General features: G+C 39.1%; 1 protein-coding gene across 6 annotated transcripts in view; it reads left to right on the forward strand.

Moving 5' to 3' along the window:
• Positions 1-17073, forward strand: part of LOC115216424 (ras-associated and pleckstrin homology domains-containing protein 1) — a 529703-nt gene that overhangs the window by 242438 nt on the left and 270192 nt on the right. The window contains exon 1 of one of the 6 annotated variants that reach the window (XM_036506778.1): positions 10316-10537. The exons of the other annotated variants lie outside the window; for them this stretch is intronic. The gene's annotated coding sequence lies outside the window, so the exon portion shown is untranslated. Of the gene's footprint in view, positions 1-10315; positions 10538-17073 lie in introns of those variants that run through there. 6 annotated transcript variants of the gene reach the window in all.

Genomic DNA, 17073 nt, shown 5'->3' on the forward strand with positions numbered 1-17073 from the left:
AAACCAATGTAGGAGCTCGTCTACTAGAATTAACAGCGACATCCCTATTAAATTACATCGTACACTATTGAGAAAAAAAAAAAAGCAGAGCAAATTGGAATATGTAGCATCTGGTATTAAACAGGATAGCTAATTACAGCTTAAATATCTTTTAATCATAGTCCGCTCGAGTCGGGCCGATTTGTGGGGTGGGGTTGTGGGTGCTGAGCAATAACAGCATCCAACAAATAGCTTTAAGAAAAAAAACGAAGTCAAATGGTTTGACTAGAGTTATCTCCCTTAGACTACAGAATTCTCTCCCTTACTGCATATTGTGTATGTGTAGTTGTTTTCACTTTGTGTGCGCTCTTGCTCTGCTTCTTCCATTCTTTCACTTACTCCATTGTTTCCATTTTACTTTCGCATTATATATTAATAAATAAACGTTTTGGAAGAAATTAAAGTTACAGGCAAGACTAACCTTCATCATGTGACATGGTCCATTGTTGTTCGAGTAAAACTCATTCTTGATGCGTTTTACTCATTTCTCATTAAAACTCATTCCCCTCAAGCGTAAGAGATCCCCAGCTACCTCAGACAACATAATTTTAAAATGATCGGGTGTAAGTGATGTGAAATTTGGCTGCTACTTCTAGCAGTTCAAGTGCAAATCACTCTGCTTAAATTATTTTTACACAAAGCATGTCATTCTCTAAATCGTCATAGCTCTCTCGTTAACATGTAGATAGGTCTAGGTGGAATGACAACGTGTGGTACAGAAACCTAATTTTCTCTAATATATACGCGCACACTTATAGAAGATATGTACACGAGCACGTGTGTATGTGTTTGATTTCAAAGAAGTGGGAAATAGCACTATACATGGCTACCTACGGCTATAAATTGAAATCTTTATATAAAGTGTTGAAAAAAGTGAAATGTGCATGTTCTGTAGATCTTTTTCTTTACTCTTTGAGGAAAATTCCAAACTTTTAAATCTGGCTCAACTTTAGAAGGGATTGTCTCCTGTATGATAGTTGACCACCAAGGGTACAACACACACACACACACACATGGTAGTGTGACATTCTAGATACCTTGCACTCCCTCTACTGCCCATTCTCTCGCTTTATATCTATAGTTAACTCCAGGACAATTTTCATACTTAATGGACATCTATGAGGAAAAGTGTCACACCACCAGTAAATACGAGCATCACTCAATTAGAGCCTTCATGCTCACTCCAAATGCTGGTCTTCACCATTACCAAGAATCTCACCTGGCGAAAGCACATCCACTGCATTGCTAAGATCACATCTCTTGGGTTACAAGACATTTCAATTCCTAACAGCTCCTGACACTCTACAGGGCTGAAAGGTTGAAGTGAGGCACACAATAGAATACTTATTTCTTTATTGCCCACAAGGGGCTAAACATAGAGGGGACAAACAAGTACAGACAAAGGTATTAAGTCGATAACATCGACCTCAGTGCGTTACTGGTAGTTAATTTATTGACCCTAAAAAGATGAAAGGCAAAGTCGACCTTGGTGGAATTTGAACTCAGAACATAGCAGCAGATGAAATACCACTAAGCATTTCACCCAGCATGCTAACGTTTCTGCCAGCTTGCTGCCTTCAATAGAATACTGACACCCTGGATTACACACTAGAGAAGGCCCACTTGATTGATTGGCATTCATCATTAATGAATACAGTCCAGCCTCTGTTCCTTAGAGTTGGCTAATCTCGTACATCCACCACTCCAACTCTCGTCCCATTCATCTTTCCACATCTCAGCACCCTTGGTGTGTCCAACCTTCCTTTCCCTGCACTAACCACTTTGCCAAAGCTGTCTTCCCCCAGAGCATTATCCTTCTGGAATCTTCTCCCTGCAGTATTTCCTGCAAGAGTTGAGCTGTTGTTTTCATGAAAGCTGACACTGCTTGTTTAGCAATGACATTTGTTTACAATTGTCATTCACTGTCAAGACAAACTGCCTTCCCAAAATATGTGTGTGTGTGTATGTGTGTGTAGTACATCTTGTGAGTGAAGGCATGTGGCTTTGTGGTTAGGGGTATTAGGGATATTCAGGTAAGGTTGTGAGTTCAATCCCTGGTGGCACGTTGTGTCCCTTGTGCAAGACACTTCATTTCACGTTGCTCCAAGTCCACTCAACTAGCAATAATGAGTAGTACCTGTAATTCAAAGGGCCAGCCTTGTCACACTCTGTATCACACTGAATCTCCCTGAGAACTATGTTAGGGTATATGTCTCTGTGGAGTACTCAGCCACTTGCATGTTAGTTTCATGAGCAGACTATTCCATTGATTGGATCGACTGAAACCCTCAATATCGTAACCAGTTGAGTGCTAGAGTTTTTTTCATATCTTGTGAGTACAGTTAGGTGTACAGCTGCTACTATTGTGTTTAAAGCTTCATATAGATTATCAACCTCTCGTACTGTGGATTATTACTACTAGACTTCATAGTATGTTATTGGTTATGATATTAGGAGCACTCTGTTGGTTATGACGAGAGTCCCAGCTGATACGCTCACCGAACAGCTTGCTCGTGAAATTAATGTGCAAGTGACTGAGCACTCCACAGTCACACATGCATAGCTGGAGGGAGGCATAGTAGGGAATGTCTGCCCCAGGCTTCACTTTTAAAGGGGTCTGTTTTGGGTCTGTTGTAGGCAATGTGTTTTTTGTTGGGTCCAGGGTCAGCAAGCAGAAGGGCCACCCTGGGTGGCACACACTCTAGCTACACTAGTGCACACATGCCCTTTAGTATATAAACCAGCTATATCCAACCAAAATGTTCTACCTGTTTTACACTCAAATGAGCCTAATCTGGCTTCTCACACTTACCCTACAACGTCATTCTAAAGATAAACAGCCACCTCATTGAAATCTTGAAGCTACGGGATAATTTATGTTTTATTCAAAACAATTTGAATAAATAAGTATTGTGTTAGACCGAGTAATCTGAATGTTAACGTAGTTCTCAGGGAGAAAGGTTGAAGTGAAGCCTACAATAGAATACTTATTTCTTTATTGCCCACAAGGGGCTAAACATAGAGGGAACAAACAGGGACAGACAAAGATATTAAGTCGATAACATCAACCCCAGTGCATAACTGGTACTTAATTTATCGACTCTAACCCTAAAGCTAAAACCCTGACCCTAACACCTTAAAGCTAAAACCAGTACAAATGCACGAACGATGTCATAAATAACAGTGACAAATGAAAAAAACACCGCCGATAGTTATTGTTGACAAACAATGGCAGTAATTTTATTCAGCTGAATACATGTCATTCATTGGTTGAAATTACCAAAATACTACAACTTTAAGGTGAAATAACTTCCTAGATATAAGATTTTCTCAAAAACGCTAAGAGTAAAAGATGTTTTATATGACACATTCTACCAGTGTCCGAAGTTTGAAAGTGTTTAGTTACAAAAAATTATTTTTTAAATCTGTAGGTCAAAAGGTAAAGATCCCACAAATTAATTTGTGTTTATCATAATTTCTCATACACAATCCACAACACACTCACACACACACATGCACACACTTGTGATGAGCTTCTATCAGTTTCTATCTACTAAATCCACTCACAAGGCTTTAGTCAACTGAAGGCTGCTTGCCCAAGGTGCCACCAGCTGGGACTGAACTTCGAAGCATATGCTTGGGAAGTGAACTTCTTATCCATTGACCCAGCAACCACATACAATGATTATGCAGATGTGTGCATTTATGCATTCAAATATATTTACATACCTAATGTATGTATATGTGTGTTTGTGTGCCTATATGTATATATAGGTATGTTTATGTATGTGTGTGTATATATGTATAAATATATAGATGAAACTATTATTCTTTTTTTTAACGTCCTTATGACGTCAATAACACACACACACATATATGCAAAGACATACATATATAAGCATTAATATATTTCGACACACAAACCATCTATCCTCTAATTTTGTTCAGTGCAATGGCCGTGTGCACTGTAATTCCTTATGTAGGGTGACCTTGTTTAGCATTAGTTGTATTGACTGAAACAATTGGAAGCTATTGAAACCACATCATAACAACAACAACAACAATAATAATAATGATAATAAAAACTAGTAATAATAATAATAGTAATAAATAATGTATACGTACCCCACTTCAGGTCATTATGAACATGCATACAACACACATGTATACACACACCTCACATATGCGCACATGCATATCACATTTACACACTTGCACGTATGTAGTATCACGCACACCCACACACACACACACGCACACACACACACACACACACACACACACACATTGCATTCACCCACATATTGTATTCACACACATGCTCACACATCCATACATGCATACACACTACATTCACACACATATAGCATCACACACATCACATCATGCGCATACACACACACACACACACCACATCACTAATACATGCATATCACATTCACACACGTCACATCTCTCACACACATGCACGCACACGCAACACACTTCTACCACCACCATCATTGCACAATCATCATCATCATCATCACCATCAACACTATCATCACCATCACCATCATCAACATCATCTCCCAATATTGTTATTATATAGACCACTTAGCACCCACGCCACCACCTACTCTCCTCTTATTTGGCACATTTTATCACTCTATCCCTCCATCACCACCACCACCACCACCACCACCCCTGCTTATCTAATGAAGGATAAAGAAACCATAATGAAAATGAAAATCAATATGGAAAAAACCTAATCAATGGCATTAGGACAAAGCGTAAACATTGGTCCAAATGTCATTAGGACCGAATTGTAGTGTGTGTATGTGTGTGTGTGTGCCTTTATGTCTGGTGTGTGTGTGTGTGTGTGTCTTTGTCCTATGTGTGTGTATGTATCCTTGTCTTATGTGTGTGTATGTGTCTTTGTCTTATGTATGTGTGTGTCTTTATGTCTGGTGTGTGTGTGTGTGCGTGTATGTGTCTTTGTCTTAAGTGTGTGTCTTTATGTCTGGTATGTGTGTGTGTGTGTGTCTTTATGCCTGGTTGATGTGTGTGTGTGTGTGTGTGTCTTTATGTCTGGCTGGTGTGTGTGGTGTGTGTGTGTGTCTTTATGCCTGGTTGATGTGTGTGTGTGTGTGTCTTTATGCCTGGTTGGTGTGTGTGTCTATGTGTCTTTAAGCCTGGTTAGTACATGTGTCTGTGTGTGTGTGTATTGATGTGTGTTTGATTTTGTAATGGGAGAAAAAGAAGTCATTATGTAAAACAGGGTATTTATTTATAGTACATTCATTGTTCTGCGTTTGCCGTGTGACTGACCCAACGAGCTTACAGACCCAGAGAATCATGCCAAAGGCACATGTCAACCAGTTTTATAAGGGCCTAGGCATAAACCTGTGGACTCCTGAGTAACTCTTGCTATGTGTGCACGTGTATTTGTGTGTGTGTGACTGAACTCAGAATCCAAGGTTTAATACTTTGTTTTCTTGTTACTCGTTTTAATCATTGGATTGCAGCCATGCTTACATATCACCTTAGACACCTGCAAGGTGGTGTCTACACCAGCACTTATTTTATTTTTCAAAGCCTTGTACTTATTCTATTGGGCCTCTTTATGAGCTGCTAAATCATAAGGATGTAAACAAACCAACACCAGTTTTCAAGTGGCAGAGGAGGATGTATGCACACACACACACTAACACACACAGAAAAGGTAAAGACCCCACTTTGGTCATGAAGGACCATGGGATTGCACCTAGAAAGTTACCCTCCGAGGCACAAGTCCGGGCAGGGTTGTTTAGGGAAGACCAGCAGTCGCCCAGACATACCAGCCTGCCCTCTTCATACCAAGGGAAAGGCAAAGGTCGATACAGCTTGACACCAGTGATGTCGCAACTCATTTCTACAGCTGAGTGAGCTGGAGCAACATAAAATAGAGTGTCTTCACAACCCTGTCCAGGAATCAAGCCCACTACCTCTTGATTGTGAGCACGATGCTTTAACCACTGAGCCATGCACCTTCATTAAACACACATGGAAATAAATATAAACATAGCTGTTGATATATAAATATATGATGGGCTTCCACATAGTTTCCATCTAACAAATTCACTCACAAGGGGTTGATTAGTCCAAGGCTATAGTAGAAAATAATTGCCTAAGGTGTCATGCTGTAGGACTGAACATGAAACGACATGGTTGCTAAATGAACGTCTTAACCACACAGCCATGACTATGCCTACTGTACAAACTTAATTAAATTCAGGTCTGTTTCAATTTGGTTTGCTTCATTAAGATTGTGTGATATTGTGTAAAACTGGGACACATTGTACAATGAAGGGACAAACAAAATAAGATTAATAGTAACAATGTACACACATGCACACACACATACATGTATATACATACATATATACATAAATAGAAACACATGTATTCACACAGGTTGCGTGTGTGAGTGTATGTGCATTAATTAGCTCAATAATAAACTTTAATTGTTTAAGACCGTGAGTAGACATAATTACTCTAATGACTTTGATAAATAAAACCACATGTCCGCTGTACACACACACACACACACACATGTATGTGCGCAACATTGTGTGTGGGTGTGTATGCGTGTGCATACACACACACACGTATATTTACTATATGTTTACTAGTTTCAACCTACTGGCTATGGCCATGCAGAGGCATGTATATATAGATGTGCGTGTTGATATATATGTGTGTGTGTGTGTGTGTGTGTGTATATATGTATGTATGTATGTATGTATGTATGTATGTATGGTTTTTGTGAAGATGAGAGTTCATTGAGTCATCAATTTTGGCTCGAAAAGTTTTACCAACATCTGGAAATTAGTATGTTGCTTCTGTTTTGTGTGTGTGTGTGTGTGTGTGTGTGTTTGTTTGTTTGTTCTAGTTAGTTTCAAGCTTTTGTTTATGTTTTGGTACAAAACACATTAAGTGCTTGATGCAAATTTATGCTAGATGTAGAGTGTAATGTATGTTTATATATGTAAGTTATAGGCTCCAGCGTGGCTGTGTGGTAAAGAAGGTCACTTTGCAACCACTTGGTTTCAAGTTCAGTCCCACTGTGCAGTACCTTGGGCAAGTGTCTTCTATTATAGCCCTGAATGAATCTAATTAACAGAGACTGTGTGGAAACTTGTTAAAAAAATGTGTAAGTGTATGTGTGTGTATAAATATGTACATGTGTCTGTCATAGTGTTTGTACTTGTTCTCTCTCTCTCTCTCTCTCTCTCTCGCTCTCTCACACACACACACACACACTCACTGTTTGACAGCTGGTGTTGGTTTGTTTATATTCTCCATCACTTAGCAGTTTGACAATGAAGTACCAGATTTTTAAAAAATATATATTGGGATTGATTTGTTCTGCTAAAACCTCCAAAGTGGTGCTCCAGCATGTCCACAGTTCAGTTATAAAATCCCAAAGTTTGGTTTTTTTTTTTTTTTTTTTGACTGTACGTGTCAGTTGGTTAGAAAATACCAAGAATACACTTGGTGTACTAATTGTGTATTTTATTGACTATCATCTCTCACACACGTGGGGTTATCTTTCAAATTATTAAAGAAATATTTAACCCTTTCGTTACTGTATTTATTTTGAGATGCTCTGTGTTTCTTTCAATTACTTTAAAAATAATAAAGAATTTAGTAAAATAACTTAGTTGTCATTCAGCTAGTGTTAGGAACATAAATTGTGACTAAGGTTTGGTGGAAGATACTAATTCAAAACTTATGAAAACTAGATATTTGTACTACAGAACCAGAGCCTGTTTCAACTGGGTTGGTATCAAAAGGGTTAACCATGTTTTGGAAATAAAAATTATTTTTTTTATTATTTAAGAGTAGCAAAATTTGGCAATTGCATGGAATTTCTTTGAAACTGAGGTCACATGACTTTGATCAGCTCCTAAATATCTGTATCTTACCTAAAACTGCCAATGTAATGCTTACCTTTGTCTCTTGATTTCAAAATGTGCTTTTGAAAATTCTGTAATGTTTTCTGTGTGGTAAGGAGAGGTTAAACTCTCATGATGGTGCATGTAAGTCTTAAAGGAATGGTCAGTAAGTTCTATGTTGGTTGTGGATGTGTTAGCTCCAGAGAAAATTGTATTCTATTCAGTAAGGAATGTGACTTGGAGATTCTGTAAAAAAATTTCATGTTGAGCTATTTTTACCAAAATACATCTATCCTCGTTTATCACTTGATTCATTCATCACTGATTTGGGATAACACGGTACACTCAATTTTGAACCATGTTATACTTCCCTGTGATAACATGGGACAATGATCAATCAAAGATTCTGCTTGGACCACAAAAGCATGCTCCAGTGATCACCCACAATGCTCAGCTACCCAGAATACACTGTGTGTCACTTAGATTTACATCTCTGTGTTGTGAGGCTGTGTATACACATACCCATCAACATACCTCAGTGAACAGAAGAATTTGAAGGTGCCTGATCCTGACAAACGACATGGATGAGTGAATGCTTGACAGGAAAAGTCCAAACATGAAACAATATCATTGTGTTCTATATGCCCACGGGCATATGGCATAGTGGTTAAGAGCGCGGGCTACTAACCCCAAGATTCCAAGTTTGATTCCAGGCAGTGACATCATCATCATCATCATCATCATCGTTTAACGTCCGTTTTCCATGCTAGCATGGGTTGGACGGTTTAACCGGGGTCTGGGAAGCCAGGAGGCTGCACCAGGCTCCAGTCTGATCTGGCAGTGTTTCTACGGCTGGATGCCCTTCCTAACGTCAACCACTCCGTGAGTGTAGTGGGTGCTTTTTACATGCCACCGGCACAGGTGCCAGGGGAGGCTGGCAACGGCCATGATCAGTTGGTGCTTTTTACGTGCCACCTGCACTGAAGCCAGTCAAGATCAAAAAATACCTTAGAAATGAGCCAGGTTCAAAATTTCCCCAAGACACTGATGAAGGCTGGAGGGTATATCAGCCGATACATAGTGTTAACAACAAACAAGATGCGGACAAATATCCATCGAATGTAAATAATGTAAATAATGAATATCATTGTGTGTTTAAAAACTGTTTAGAGGTGTTGTTTAAGTTAAGGGGACAACTTAAGTCTAGGAATGAGACCCTATTTTTCCCATCATCATTGTTTAATGTCTGTTTTCCATACTTGCTTGGGTTGGGCAGTTTCACAGGAGCTGGTCAGTTGGAGTGCTGCACCAGGCTCCAGTCATCTGTTTTGTCGAGGTTTCTACTGCTGGATGTCCTTCCTAACATCAGCCACCGTATTGAGTGGAGTGGGTCCTTTATATGTGGCCCCAGCACCAGTGGCACTGGTACAGGTGCTTTATACGTGGTACCAGCACAGGTGCTTTTTATGTGACACTGATACATTTTATGTGCCAGTGCCACGTAAAAGGCACTTGTGCCAGTGTCACATTTGCTCACAAGCACCCCACTACACTCTCGGAGTGGTTGGCATTAGGAAGAGCATCCAGCTGTAGAAACTCTGCCAGATCAGATTGGAGCCTGGTGCAGCCATCTGGCTCACCAGTCCTCAGTCAAACTGTCCATCCCATGCCACCATGGAAAGCGGATGTTAAACAATGATGATGATGATAATGATGATGATGATTCATCACTATTTCATTTAACAGTTTCTTTTGTTTGTTTTTTTAAAAATCAAAATAACGACAGGTGTAACAACAGAACCTTTTATTTAAAAACAGAATTTTTAATTTAAGTTATAAATTCATGAAGCTTCAAAGTATTATTTTGATATTCAGAAGCTAATGGATCTACAATAACTAGAGGGACATTGTGAGTACCATTGGTGTCGTGTTGTATGGGAGTATAAGCAGAGGATTGTATTGTAGACTCTCATTTCTTTAGCTGGTTTCAATTATTGGACTGCGACCACGCAGGGACACCTTCATATATGCGAACTGCACAAACTGTTGCATACACCAACATACCCACACTCTCACACACACATACACACTAAAATGCATATAACTGCATAAACCTCATATCTGCACGCACACACACGCACACACACATACACACACTCTCTCTCCCACTCTTTCTCTTAGGTATCACACACACAAATTTAAGGTAGGAGCACGCAAAATGGTAAAACGATGCCAGAACTCCAAGGGAGACAACTGCAACTAGCCTGACTGGAGGGACCAGAGTGGAGCTGGGATTACGAAAGTCTCTTTGCATCAGTCAGTTTGTCTGAGTCAGTCTCAGATCACACATCTCCTCTCTGTCACACATGTATATATAATTATATATATACATATATACACTCACCCTTCTGTCTCCTTTGATTTATATATATACTCGTGCATACAGTGTGCTGATAGTCCAGCGTCCAGAAGTGGGCTGGAGTTATATATATGTATACGTATGTATATATAATATATATACCCTGCTGACCGAGTTGGCCCTCTCGGTTGAAGAATTCGTCTTTCAGGCGGTTCCTCAAGTAAGTAAGCAATCATATATACTAACTACTCTCTTTCTCATACTCCCTCCCTCTCTCTCTCTCTCTCTCTCTCTCTCTCACACACACACACACACACACAAACACACACACACACTGTTACATACTCTGTGTTTATGTATGACGGGGTTTGAGGGAGAGACTATGAGAATGTCTGGATGTATTACTTTCTGAGAAATGTATCAGAATTTATCAATGTACAACAGTGTGTGTCTATGTATTATACACACACAGTCAAAAAATACTATCATATATACACACACACATACACACATACAATCATACATATAGGTTATTCTCTCTCTTTGTACCCATCTATGTATGTATCTATCTAATATATATATGTGTGTGTGTGTGTGTGTGTGTGTATATGTATATAATGTGTATATACTGTAAAGGAAATATTCTATCGTCACAAATTGTGACACTGAGGGTTTAATGTTTGAATGTGTGTGTATTGATGTTTGTGTATGTGTGTGTATATATATATATATATATATGTTTGTATATATATATGTGTGTGTGTGTGTGTATATATATATATATATATATGTTTGTATATATATATATATATATATATATGTTTGTATATATATATATGTGTGTGTGTGTGTGTGTGTATATATATTATATACATATATATATATATGTATATATATGTTTGTATTTATATACATATATGTGTGTGTGTATGTGTATATATGTGTATGTATATGTATATATGTGTATGTATATATATATGTGTGTATGTATATATGTGTATGTATGTATATATATATATGTGTGTGTGTATGTTTATATATATATATATATATTATATATATATATGTGTGTGTGTGTGTGTGTGTGTGTATGTATGTATATATGTATACTCATAGATAGATATAGATGAATTCAAATATGCTCTTACATACGCATGCAGGCACATAGACTAACACATTCCTATATACATTCTCACACCCGTATCCAGACTGTCTTTGACACAGTTGTGCGTGTTAGAAGAGTGTAATGTGTGTGTGTGTGAGAGAGAGATGTATAGGAAGCCAGAGAAATCTAGTTTGTGTATATATGTATACATGTTTGTGTGAATTGATATAGCCATGTGTGTATGTTTATATGTCAATGTGTGTGTGTGTGTGTGTATATATATATATATATATGTATGTGTATGTGTGTGTGTGTGTGTGTGTGTATGCGTGAAAGCAATATGTAATCGTTATGAATGGTTGTACGTATATGTGTTTGTGTGTGTATGAGTATGTATGAATGAACTGTTTGCTCTCATCACTGACTTTCACCCCACTTTATTGTCTTAATGTCTCAAAATTTCACCCTCTTTCTACACTTCTCACCCTCTCTGTCTGACTCTCTCTTTCTCTGTGCCCTGCTTCCCTCTCCCTCTGCTCCTAGCAGCTTCCCCCCTCTCTCTCTCCCCTCTTTCTTTCTCACCTTCTTCTGCTTCTCCTCTCTTTGTCTCCCTCTTTCTCTCCTGCTTAATTCTCTCTTCTGTTTTCCTCTCTCACGCTCTTTTTCGTTACCTCTATCTTTACTTTCACTCTCTCAGATTTGCTATCTTTCTTCTTCTTCTTCTACACACACACACACACACACACATACATCTGATGCAGATATGCTATAAATATAGTTTACAGCAGTTCTCTCATATACACACATACGCACGCACGTATATATGTGTGTATATGTTCGCGCGCGCGCACACACATATCTGATCCTATCAAACTAATTATATGTATATATGTTGTATGTATAAACACGCATACATACATTCTCAAACATATGTATGCGTATACTCACTTTAATAGAACTAAAGCTATTTCATAATGTATCAATTATATATTTATACATGTGTGTATGTCAAAAACACATATACAACACAACAGAACACAATTCAGTGCGGCCACTTATTGCTTCAAGTTATCTGACTTAAATGGAAACTGTTGAGTATTTTTATGTTGATATCAGTGGTATATGTCGTCTAACAGTTTCTTTATTGTCTCTCTTCAAACAAATCTGAAAGTAAGACCTTGCGCAACTGTTCTTCATCTTGCAGACGATCACACATACCTACACCATTAAACTTGCTTGTCGACATTTTACAACACTCATTAACTGAGGTCACATAAACTCCCACACTGAAAAATAACGAAAGGAAACGAAGGAAAAAGAAAACAATGGGTTCAGTTAGTGTTTAGGGTATTGATAGACCTGTGAAGGCGAGTGACCTAGAGATCTGAATATTGGCATCATGGGTTCGATTCCCAGATGGACGACGAGTTGTGGTTTTGAGTAAGGCATTTCATTTCATTTTGCTCCAGTCTGTTCAGCTTGTAAACGAATACCAGCGGCTGTTAGGAGTTATTCTTGTACCGTTCAGAAAGAAGTCTTCTACTTTCAGTTGTTGAAACGCCATGGAAATCGGAATTAACACTGGTCTAGTGGACCTGATTGTCTTGACATGGGCTACACCTTTTTTTTTTAATGAACTTGGCTTTAGTAAAAAGAATTAGTGTTAAGTTTACATTTACTTTGTCTTGCAGTATGTATGATGAGAGGAAGAGAGAGTTGAGTGAGTCGCGAGCGCCTCAGGTAGCTTTGTGGAACAAAGGCCATTATAGTAGCAGTAGAAAAGCTAAAGAGAGAAGACAAAAACTCCCCTCTTAAGTTTTTCTACTGTTAGGCCAGAAGCTGGAGTGGTGTTTGTAAGTGACTTCATGCCCTTTGGATGTGGATTAGAATGTTTCTGTGTGTAGGATAAACCAGTATTCCATTTTGATGTTTCAAGGGAAAAGTTGAAGTACATTCTTTCACTAAAGAGAAATTCTATCTTTGAGATGTGGTTTTCACATTTAGAGTCTTGGTTCAGAGTTTGTGGTTGGAATTAGGGTTTAGTGTCAGGTTAAGCTCATCTTGGTAAAGTGGAGTTAATCGTTTCAGATTCAAGTTACATTTCTGCATGACAGTGTTAAGATGTTGCATAGTTATAGGCGTAGGAGTGGCTGTGTGGTAAGTAGCTTGCCTACCAAACACGTGGTTCCGGGTTCAGTCCCACTGCATGGCACCTTGGGCAAGTGTTTTCTACTATAGCCTCGGGCCGACCAAAGCTTTATGAGTGGATTTGGTAGGCGGAATCTGAAAGAAGCCTGTCATATATATATATGTATATATATATATATATATATATATATATATATGTGTGTGTGTGTGTCTGTACCCCCAACATTGCTTGACAACTGATGCTGGTGTGTTTATGACCCCGTAACTTAGCAGCTCGGCAAAAGAGATCGATAGAATAAGTACCAGGCTTACAAAGAATAAGTCCTGGGGGCGATTTGCTCGACTAAAGGTGGTGCTCCAGCATGGCTACAGTCAAATGACTGAAACAAGTGAAAGAGTAAAAGTTAAAGTTTTTGTATGGCTGCTGTATGTTTTGAAATTTCTGGAGTTCATTCTGGGCTACATTTTATATGTATATATATATATTATTTTGAGGGGTCAGGTGTTTAATTTTGGAGATTATTATTATCCAAGATGGAGCTGTTACATCATTGTGGTGGTTGTTATGTCACCAAAATGCCCACATCTTTTAGCCATGTAGATGTTGTTATGAGCAATGGCCACTTAACCGTGTAGGTGGCATATGTTCATAATAATGGTATCTGGTCTGATTTGTGTGGTTGAATGTCTAACTTGATCTTTCAGGCAACATTCACACACACACACACACACACACAAATAGATTGAGAATGAGGAAGAGGAGGAGGTGAAGAGAGAGAGGCGGGGGTAAATTGATGGATAAACCAATACGGATAGAATTCATAATGGTTTGATAATTGATGTAGAATTCTTCATCTGGAACAGATGTACTTTGGACACGAAACCACACCTGCTGCTGCCGCCATACGTACACGCAGAACCATCACATCATGCATTTCTGTTTCTCATTACCCCCATCATTGACAACACTGCAACCACAACCACCATCATCAACATCGCTACCATCATCATCATTAACAACATCAGCATCACCACCACCACCACTATAGGCAATGTGTACTTCATCAGCATCAGCAGCACGTTGATGAGTTTAGTGGCTTTGATGTAAAATGTCAGCTACAGGAAAGACACCCCACCTTCAGTTATCACTGTTCTTAGCAGCACTGAAGTGTGTGTGTGTGAGTCCATCCATCTATGTGTATATGCAACTTCCCTGTTATTGAATGTATAAAAAGTTCACCATTTAATAGTCGTCATTCTGTTGTCCCTCATGTACTATTAACCAGTTTTTCTAACTAAAATGGACTCTTCCTTTCATATTTTCTTTTGCTGATTTCAACCGAAAGGCCATGTGCCTAAATAAAAGAAATCGAACTGTGGCCATACGGGATGTTGTTGATCATGAACCAATGAGGGAGCCTCTGGTTGGTCACTCTTCTTGGTAGAAATAGCAACCAAATCTCATTTGAGTCTTGCCATCTTAAAAGAGAAGAAGGACGACACATTACGTAATGTAGTTTTGTACACTCATTGAAAAGGTGTGTAGGTCATGGATGGAATGTCTCTGTTTACAGGTCTGCTTGATCAAACTTGAGCCAGGGCAAAGTAACAACATAAAGGGGGTTATATCGAGCCCAATAGATAACTGGGACTTTAATTTATGAATTTCACAAGGATGAAATGTGTAATGGACATGAACACATGGTGTAGGGGTTAAGAGCATGGGCTACTAACGCCAAGGTTCCAAGTTCGATACCAAGCAGTGACCTGAATAATAATAATAATGAGAAGAAGAAGAACAGCAGCAGCAACAACAACAACATTGAAAAATAAAGAGGACTCTGTGCCATTAACTATTTTGCCTGGAGTGCTAATGAGTCTATCCACTCACCACCTTAATGATAATAGTAATAATAATAATAATGATAACGATGATGACCATCATCATCATCTTCATCGTTTAACGTCCACTTTCCATGCTGGCATGGGTTGGACGATTTGACTGAGGACTGGCGAACCAGAAGGCTGCACCAGGCTCCAATCTGATCTGGCAGAGTTTCTACAGCTGGATACCCTTCTTAACGCCAACCACTCCATGAGTGCAATGGGTGCTTTTACATGCCACTGGCACAAGGGCCAGTCTGGCAGTACTGGCAACAGCCATGCTCAAATGATGTCTTTTACATGTCACCTGCACAGGACCCAGTCCAGTGGCACTGACAACGACCTCGCTCGAATATTTTTTCACGTGCCAGTAAGGCGACGCTGGTAATGATCACGCTCAAATGGTGCTTTTTACGTGCCACCGGCACGGAAGCCAGTCAGCTGCTCTGGCAATGATCATCCTCGGATGGTGCTCTTAGCGCTCCACTAGCACGGATGATAGTCATCAAATTTGATTGCGATTTCACTTGCCTCAACAGGTCTTTGCAAGCAAAGTTTAGCGTCTGATGAAGGAAAGGTACACATAAGTGGGCTGGTTACACCCCTGGCATAGGCCATGGGTTATGGCCTCACTTGGGCTTGCTGAGTCTTCTCAAGCACAGCATATTTCTAAAGGTCTCGGTCACTAGTCCTTGCCTCGGCGAGGCCTAATGTTTGAAGGTTGTGCTTCACCACCTCATCCCAGGTCTTCCTGGGTCTACCTCTTCCACAGGTTCCCTCAACCACTAGGGTCTGGCACTTTTTCACAAAGCTATCCTCATCCATTCTCACCACATGACCATACCAGTGCATTCATCTCTCTTGCACACCACATCTGATGCTTCTTAGGTCCATCTTTTCTCTCAAGGTACTTACACTTTGTCGAGTATGATGATGATAATAATAATCCTTTCTACAATAAACACAAGGTCTGAAATTTTGGGGGAAGGGTCTAGTCAATCATATCAACCCCAGTATACAACAGGTACTTATTTTTCGACCCTGAAAGGATGGAAAGCAAAGATGACCTTTATGGAATTTGAACTCAGAACTTAACAGCAGTTGAAATCCTGCTAAGCATTTTGTCCAGCGTGCTAATGATTCTGCCAGCTCACTGCCTTCAATAATAATAATCCTTTCTACTCTAGGCACAAGGCCTGAAATTTGGGGGAGGGGAATAGTCGATTACATCAACCCCAGTACTCAACTGGTACTTAATTTATTGACCCCCCAAAGGATGAAAGGCAAAGTCAACCTTGGCAGAATTTGAACTTAGAATGTAGCAACGGGCAAAATACCACTATGCATTTTGCTCAACATGCTAACGATTTTGCCAGCTTGTCGCCTTTAATGATAATAATAATAATAATAATGATAATGATAATAATAATAAGATGGCATTATTTGCCACATGGATGATATAATGCTTTTAAATATACTTGTGAAAACAAAAGCATTGTGTGTATGGTTTTTTGACTGTAACTTCAGGCTACACATGTATGGCTTGTGTAAGCTGTTTGGAAATACAACCCTGAAATGGAAAAACCAAATAATTGGTGCTTGTCTTCTATTATCTCCAT

Source organism: Octopus sinensis, linkage group LG10 (assembly GCF_006345805.1).
Source record: "Octopus sinensis linkage group LG10, ASM634580v1, whole genome shotgun sequence".
In the NCBI taxonomy this organism is placed as follows: Eukaryota; Metazoa; Mollusca; class Cephalopoda; order Octopoda; family Octopodidae; genus Octopus; species Octopus sinensis.